Source organism: Myotis brandtii, unplaced genomic scaffold (assembly GCF_000412655.1).
Source record: "Myotis brandtii unplaced genomic scaffold, ASM41265v1 scaffold892, whole genome shotgun sequence".
Lineage (NCBI taxonomy): Eukaryota > Metazoa > Chordata > Mammalia > Chiroptera > Vespertilionidae > Myotis > Myotis brandtii.
This window is the reverse complement of record NW_005371656.1, coordinates 867,112-872,496: the sequence shown is the minus strand read 5'-3', so window position 1 is coordinate 872,496 and position 5,385 is coordinate 867,112. Positions and strand designations below refer to the sequence as shown.

The following is a 5,385-nucleotide window of genomic DNA, read 5'->3' as shown; positions in this document are numbered from 1 at the left end:
CCTCTGAGATTCCACAGTCTGTTCCATGCTTCTATGTCTTTGGATCTATTTTGTTCATCAGTTTATTTTTGTTTATGAGAATCTTTAGGAAAGGCCATTTCATAGCTTCCTGGTTCCTGTGTTTATTGGCTGGAGAACAGTGTCAGATACAAGACTTTGGCTCATCCGTGAGGCAGAGCTGACCCCCTCGGAAACAGCTCACATGCATTCCTGGTGCTGGTGAAACAGAAAGGACCCTCCTGTTTGCCTGTTCCCCTCATTTTTCTTTTCTTGAGTTTTGCCTAAGACAGTGGGTGTCAAGTGCCATAGCATGGAGTCACATATCAGAGTCACCTGTGGGACTCGCAACCCTCACAGCCTCACCTGCCCCAGGAGTGGAGTGCTCTCCTCCCCAACTTTCATTTTGGGAGCCACTCCTCACAGCAACACTTTGAGGGTAACCATGGCATGGCACAAGGTGGCCCCTGGAGGGCAGTAGTGCTGATCCCCAGACAAGGAAACAAAATAAAAATAGCCCAGCGGCGTGGCTCAGTGGTTGAGCATCGACCTAGGAACCAGGAGGTCAGGGTTCAATTCCGGTTAGGGGACATGCCCAGGTTGTGGGTTCGTTCCCCAGTGTAGGGCATGCAGGAGGCAGCCAATCAATGATTCTCTCCCATCATTGATGTTTCTATTTTTCTCTCCCTCTCCCTTCCTCTCTGAAATCAATTAAAAAATATATTAAAAATAAAAATAGAAGTACTATCTGATTCAGCAGCCCCATTGGTGAGCTACAGTGAAAGAATTAGAATCAGGATCATGAAGAGCTATCTACACTCCCTTTCATTGCAGCCTTATTCACAATAGCCAAGATGTGGAAGCAACCTAAGTGTCCATCGACAGATGACTTGATCAAGAAGCTTTGGTTATATACAACGGAATATTATTCATCCTGAAAAGAGAAGGAAATTCTGCTATTTGCAGCAACGTGGGTGGATCTAGAGGACATTATGTTAAGTGAAATACGCCAGACACAAAAGGACAAAAACATACTTCATAGTCTCCCTTATATGTGGAATCTAAATAGTCAACCATACAAAGCAGAGAGGAGAACGGTAGTTGTCAGGTGCTGGGGGGAGGGAGAAATGGAGAGGTCTTGGTCAAGGGGCACAAAGTTAGGCTAAAGCCTGGAGATCTGCAGGGCATAATGCCTACAGTGAACAGTACTGTATTGTGTATTTGAAACTTTGCTAAGAGGGTAGATCTTGCGTTGTGTTCTCATCACACACACACAAATAACGAGGGCAAGAGGAAACTTTTGGAGGTGATGGACATATTATGGCATAGTGTAGGCTGTGGTGATGGTCTCATGGATATATACTTATCTCCACACTCATCAAATTGTATACATTAAACACGTACAGCATTTTGTATGCCAATCACACCTCAATAAAGTAGTTTTAAAAAAAGAAAAAAAAGAGCATCCCCTTCTTGTAGGCAGCAGTGTGCGAAGCTGGGTGAGGGGTCAGATTGTTCTCCTGCTGAAGCCAACGGTGTAATGTGGTGCCACACCATCATGGCCTGGGGAGGAAGGAAGGGACAGTGGCATCATTTTTGTTGTTAATCCTCACCCGAGGATATTTTTCCATTGATTTTTAGAGAGAGTGGAAGGGAGGGGGTGAGACAGAGAGAGAAACATCGATATGAGAGCAACACATCGATTAGTTGCCTCCCATATCCTCCCAGACCAGGGCTGGGGATTGAGCCAGCAACTGAGGTATGTGCCTTTGACTGGAATTGAACCCGGGATCCTTCAGTCCTCAGGCCGATGCTCTACCCACTGAGCCAAACTGGGTAGGGCAACAGTGGCATCATTCTGTCTCCAAGAAGGATCTCAGCAGCATTTTTGAATGTTCATTAAGCTCTAATGTTGAGCCAAGCACTGTGCTAAGCATTTTATGTTCCTTATCTCATTAAATCCTCGCCCTAACCGTATGGGTTAGACACAGTTCATCCCTGTGTCCCAAGGGAAGGAAGCGAGCCCTGATAGATTAGCTTGCCAACTCTCACCCAGCTAGCAGGTGGCCGAGCTGGGATTCAAACCCAGGCTGCCTGTCTTTAACACCTGCACTTTTACACTCCTCCATCTCGATGCCCAGGGCACCGAGCTCTTGAATCCAAATCATGTTGATGTTCCTTTTCACATCATCATTTTCCATAGAAATTTGCAGGGGAGGCAGCTGAGGGGGGGAAGAGCGAGCTCTGAGCGTGGATGCAGGAAACAGACACCGAGAAGTACTCCCGCATGCACAGGTTCTGTGGGACTTTGGCCCATTACATCATGTTACTCTAGATTTCCTCACCATACAATGGAGATAAAATACCCACGTCACAGGGTTATTGTGAAGGGTCTGAGATTACGGCTGTGGGAATGATTTACAAACCCTAACGTTTGAGAAGTCAGGGACTGTTATTCTTATTACATTGTTCGCTTCGTTCAGGTCAAATCCTGTAATTAGCAGCCCCAATCCTAGATAACAAGAGTTCCGAGTCTTGGCCAAGAAGTTCAGTGTTGGCTCAGTTCTTCTGAGCAATATTTAAGACAATAGCAACGGGGCACCACCCCCGGTGCTGGGTTTGGGAGTTTCTATACTTGGTTAATCACAGAATCCTGGCCGCCCCGCCCCACTTCCCAACCACCAGCCTGGATGTTGGCCCCTTTGCCTTCACCCTGCCCGCCCTCCCCCGCCCCCGCAATGACTATGTGTTTACCTGCTGCTACCTCCTTCGCAGAGACTGAATGTATTCACCGAATGTCCATGCACTCATTGGTTGGGTCAACAAAATGTAAGCAGCAAAGACATGGTTTCTTCTAGGTTGAGGCAGATAAGAGCCCACTTTCCACATTGCACCTCCCCTTCCCCCTGTGGGAGGTCACCTCCGAGAGGGAGGAAGGCACTTGATTCTGTCTGTCGTGAACCAGAAAAAAAGTCTTCATTGTGATCAGCCACTGAGATTTGGGGGTTCATCTGTTAAGCAATGAAGCCTAGCGTTGCCCAGACAAAGATATTTCCTGCTCTCAGTCTACACAAGAGGGAAAGAAGAAAGACCCCCTTCTAGGCAGAGCCGCATGAGTGAGGACAGAGATGGCATGGGACAGGGAGAATGAGAAAACTGGTGTGGGTGGACCTGAGGTCCCTTGCTCACAGGCCTGGTAACCTGCGGGTCGCAGCTCTGAGTCCTGGCCTGCCGTTGGCCGTGTGCCTGGAGGTATTGCTCTCTCTGAGCCTTGGTTTCGTAATTGTAAATTGCAGACAATAACAGCACCCAGACCTTGCAGTTGTTGTGAAGACTGAACAAGGGCTTAGCTCAGTGACTAAAGCAGGGCAAGCGCCTGATAAAAATTAGCCATGTTAAATATTAGTCATTGTTATGATAACGGAGGACTTGGAAACTGATTTCAGACCAAAAAAAAGTGCTTTCTATTTTTACAGTAATCTGGAGCCTAAGATGGTAAAGAGGAGAAGACAAGGAGGTAGGGTTTTCTGAGGGAACCTGAAACTAATTCATCCACCCCGCATTTCATCCATCCATCCATCTGTCCACCGTCCATCCATCCATCCATCCATCCAACAGACTAATACATTAAAAAAAATAAGCATCATTCTCTAAAGCTGTGAGGGAGTCTCTAACCAATAGGGAGATAGAGCCTGAAATGCTGGGGTTATTGGAGAAGCCTTCCATGGTCCTGCAGCCTCCTTAATAGGAGCTAGAAAAAATAGGAAAGTCAGGAAGGGAGTCAAGGCCAATGACGTCTTGGTAGGAAAGGCAGGGACAGGAAACCAGCATCAAGGCTAAGTGCCTCTCCACGGGGCGGGTCCTCCCTGGTACAAGGAGCTTGGTGGGGGGGGACTCCATCCCAGAGCACGGAGTCCAAGCTCTCTGGCTAGCGGTCCAGTGGGTCTGGGCTGGCACGGGGAGAGCAGGATGGCGGAAGGCCAGGCTCTGGTTCACGAAGTGAAATCTCTGTGATTGGTTCAGGAGTGGGGATGTGATCCAATTGCTCCAATGGGATTCGATTTGTAAACTTTTGCTTGAACTATTGGGGAATTTCTTTTTTCACTGGACCCCCAGCTGGGAAGATATCGGCCTAGAAGAGCTTTCTCCTAGAAAGTATAGGGAGAAAGTTTGTCTAAGAGTGAAGCTAACACAGCAAAACATAGTGCTGAGAGAAGGACAGAGACCATGCCCTGATGCCATTGTGTGTGAGCCCCTGGATCTACCCATTCCTGAAGGCTGACTGAAATGTCCAGTTATGTGAGAGTCCTGGTTCTCCCAAAAGCCTCTTTGGCCCTCTGAACACCATCCGATGGGGGACTCTTATGGCCAGGATGCATTTTCACTCTCCACTCTTCCTCTCGGTCCACAATGGATAACTTACTCTGCACCAGCTTATGAACTGGGATCCAGGGGTAGGAAAAAAAGAATAGAACTTGAGCCTTATCCTCAGAGAGGGTGACAAACATAACTAGGACAGCTCAGTGTGAGCTGTACTGAGATACAACAAACACTGTCATGGGAGAAAGGTAGGCTGGATCTCAGAGCAAGAGGAGTGGTAAGTACGGCTACTGAGAGGAGGAAATATTCATTTCAGACAGTATTTACTGAGCATCTACTCTATACCATATACTGTGCTAGGCACTGGGGATGTAGTGGTATTACAAACAGATATGGGGCCTGACCTCAAGGAGCTGATAGTCTAGTGGGAGTGGGGACACCATGTTTCTCAGAAAAACCTATGGAAGCAGGACAGGGCCTGGTGCTATGACAACTGTTGGGTTCCAGCCTCAGGAGGTCCAGGTGTTCCCAAAGGTGTGGACGGAGTCGGCAAAGATGGAATGACACGGAGACAGCGTTCAGTTGATCAGCATAGCGAGGTTCTTTTTTAATTCTCCTATTACATCTGTATTTATACCATTTGATCCTATAATCATGCCTCTATAATCACATCATGGTATGTTTTGGGTAACGTTCTACAGTTCCTTGTTTCTTATCTGACCTTAGCCAAAAATCCTGTCTCTATCTAGCTCTGTTGATTTTAATCTTGTCTAGGTTAATCTCCGTGTTCCATTACAAGGGCTATTCCAAGGTCACTGCTCTTGGATAGGCTACAAGGAAGTGACTGAAGGAGATTATCCTACCCAGTAAAGGTTATGTCCTCCCAGCCCTACTGCTTGCCTTCCCTGGGACTGCCCTGTGGGTCTCCAGGGGTATAGGCTTTGGTGCTTTCCCTGGTGGGCAGACCCCTGGGGAGGTGGGCCCAACAAGTCCCAAATTTATTGCCAACAGTCTTAGTCCAAGTTCTTCATAAGTAGTACATGGTATTTCTGTAACACTAGGGGGTTT

General features: G+C 47.4%; 1 long non-coding RNA gene across 1 annotated transcript in view; it reads left to right on the top strand.

The window, feature by feature from the left end:
• The window catches only part of LOC106724566, a 5,478-nt gene extending 4,021 nt beyond the window's left edge, over nt 1–1,457 (top strand). Inside the window, exon 2 of the long non-coding RNA XR_001360410.1 lies at nt 832–1,457. This is a non-coding gene — a long non-coding RNA (uncharacterized LOC106724566). The remainder of the gene's footprint in view (nt 1–831) is intronic.
• The last annotated feature ends 3,928 nt before the right edge of the window (nt 1,458–5,385 follow it).